We start from the raw sequence: 3,138 nt of genomic DNA on the forward strand, positions 1-3,138 counted from the left end.
AAATATGGAAAGCAAAGAACTTGCAGTAGAAGAGATTTGTTTCACAGCATCGAAGATCAAGAATTGCTCATAGTTCTTAAGGTATGCGTTTCAGAGCCGATGTTTGCCTGACTTTTTTTTTCGAATGATCATTCCTGTCATATCCCTCAATATTGACTGTCACTTCTTACAAGTCGTCGTTATGTATTTATCCCTCTTAAAACTAAACTCCGTGCGAACAGGGGCTCCGTGTCATCCTCAGCCCACAGGCGCCACTGGATGCGTATACGGAGGGGCACGTGGTCAGCACACCGCTCTCCCGGCCGTCTGTGTTTCCGAGTCCGGAGCCGCTACTTCTCAATCAAGTAGCTCCTCAGTTTGCCTCATAGGGGTTGAGTGCACCCCGCTGGCCAACAGCGCTCGGCAGACCGGATGGTCACCCATCCAAGTGCTAGCCCAGCCCGACAGCGCTTAACTTCAGTGATCGGACGGGAACCGGTGTTACCACTGCGAGGCCGTTGGCTATCTACACCTCTTAGCTAGTCTATGCTGCGTTTCAGTCACCCACAAAGACAGAATGCACGCAATTTTCCTCATTTTCTTTAAACTAAAGGCGTGAAAGCTGCTTGCGGAGGAGTATGCCTGCCCTCACGTTTCTATGCCGTCCAACATCGGGCCACTGTCTCATGTGAAATGCCCCTCGTATCTGTATATTGCACGACTCCACCAGCCAGCCAAATGGAGACAGACAATGAGGCCTTCTTGAAACTCTGTCAGGTGCTGATAACGTTGCCCCACACACCAATACGCGGCATCTCAGCGTTGTTCGCAGTGATCGCTCGATAGATGATGCTGTTCACGTGCCTTATACATCCTACAAAGGCTGGTAACAACACTAACGCACTGTGGTAGCCGTCCTATCTGTCTTTATAACGACCGATGGTGTCTACGTGTACGGAGATACAATGAAATCCTACCCCGGCTTCTGCATACATACCCCACAAGCCTTTGTATGGTGCGTGGAAGAGGATACTCTGCAGCACTACTAACCGTTTCCTTCCCCGTTCCTCTCTCAAATACACTCCTGGAAATTGAAATAAGAACACCGTGAATTCATTGTCCCAGCAAGGGGAAACTTTATTGACACATTCCTGGGGTCAGATACATCACATGATCACACTGACAGAACCACAGGCACATAGGCACAGGCAACAGAGCATGCACAATGTCGGCACTAGTACAGTGTATATCCACCTTTCGCAGCAATGCAGGCTGCTATTCTCCCATGGAGACGATCGTAGAGATGCTGGATGTAGTCCTGTGGAACGGCTTGCCATGCCATTTCCACCTGGCGCCTCAGTTGGACCAGCGTTCGTGCTGGACGTGCAGACCGCGTGAGACGACGCTTCATCCAGTCCCAAACATGCTCAATGGGGGACAGATCCGGAGATCTTGCTGGCCAGGGTAGTTGACTTACACCTTCTAGAGCACGTTGGGTGGCACGGGATACATGCGGATGTGCATTGTCCTGTTGGAACAGCAAGTTCCCTTGCCGGTCTAGGAATGGTAGAACGATGGGTTCGATGACGGTTTGGATGTACCGTGCACTATTCAGTGTCCCCTCGACGATCACCAGTGGTGTACGGCCAGTGTAGGAGATCGCTCCCCACACCATGATGCCGGGTGTTGGCCCTGTGTGCCTCGGTCGTATGCAGTCCTGATTGTGGCGCTCACCTGCACGGCGCCAAACACGCATACGACCATCATTGGCACCAAGGCAGAAGCGGCTCTCATCGCTGAAGACGACACGTCTCCATTCGTCCCTCCATTCACGCCTGTCGCGACACCACTGGAGGCGAGCTGCACGATGTTGGGGCGTGAGCGGAAGACGGCCTAACGGTGTGCGGGACCGTAGCCCAGCTTCATGGAGACGGTTGCGAATGGTCCTCGCCGATACCCCAGGAGCAACAGTGTCCCTAATTTGCTGGGAAGTGGCGGTGCGGTCCCCTACGGCACTGCGTAGGATCCTACGGTCTTGGCGTGCATCCGTGCGTCGCTGCGGTCCGGTCCCAGGTCGACGGGCACGTGCACCTTCCGCCGACCACTGGCGACAACATCGATGTACTGTGGAGACCTCACGCCCCACGTGTTGAGCAATTCGGCGGTACGTCCACCCGGCCTCCCGCATGCCCACTATACGCTCTCGCTCAAAGTCCGTCAACTGCACATACGGTTCACGTCCACGCTGTCGCGGCATGCTACCAGTGTTAAAGACTGCGATGGAGCTCCGTATGTCACGGCAAACTGGCTGACACTGACGGCGGCGGTGCACAAATGCTGCGCAGCTAGCGCCATTCGACGGCCAACACCGCGGTTCCTGGTGTGTCCGCTGTGCCGTGCGTGTGATCATTGCTTGTACAGCCCTCTCGCAGTGTCCGGAGCAAGTATGGTGGGTCTGACACACCGGTGTCAATGTGTTCTTTTTTCCATTTTCAGGAGTGTAGAACGAGGGTAAAACGGCTCTCTATATGTCTCCTTACGAGGCCTGATTTCTTTTACCTTCTTTTCGCAGCTCTTACACTAAATGTACATTGGCGGCAGTTGAATCATTCTGCAGCCAGTTTCAAACACCGGTTCTCTAAATTTTCTCAGTAGTGCTCCGTGGAAAGACGTCGTCTTCCCTACAGGGATTACCACTTGGGTTGTCCGCCTCCGGTAGCTGAATGGAAATGAAAGTGAAAGAACTTTACAATAACTTGATGAAAGACAAATCCAGAAACCACGTAGAACAAAAGTATCCTTGTTACAACTGGGCAATAATATGGGAAAATATTCACTGCCGGAACCTGCCAACAAATGTCAGATCGACCTGGTACTTTGCAGTAAATAGGAAAATTACGACGAACTCTAAACTTCACTCTATTCGACTGGCCGAGTCACCGCTGTGTACATTATGTAATATACCAGATACCGAAGAGCATAGATTGTTGTGTGACGAAGTAAAAGACATATGGCTCTACATAAGACAAAAATAGCGAGCGTCAGCAGAACTACGCCCAACGCCGTTACGCGTGCTGAATTTTTAAACCCTGACAGTAAGACCCTAAAACACAACGAAACACAATCAACTGGTTGAAAGGCCAAACAATGCATTACAAC

General features: G+C 51.8%; 1 pseudogene; it reads right to left on the reverse strand.

Annotated features, from left to right (window-relative positions):
• Positions 1 to 387: 387 nt before the first annotated feature.
• LOC126102430 (5S ribosomal RNA) lies at positions 388 to 502 on the reverse strand (annotated as a pseudogene).
• Positions 503 to 3,138: the final 2,636 nt, after the last annotated feature.

The sequence above is a fragment of the Schistocerca cancellata genome, chromosome 9 (genome assembly GCF_023864275.1).
Source record: "Schistocerca cancellata isolate TAMUIC-IGC-003103 chromosome 9, iqSchCanc2.1, whole genome shotgun sequence".
Lineage (NCBI taxonomy): Eukaryota > Metazoa > Arthropoda > Insecta > Orthoptera > Acrididae > Schistocerca > Schistocerca cancellata.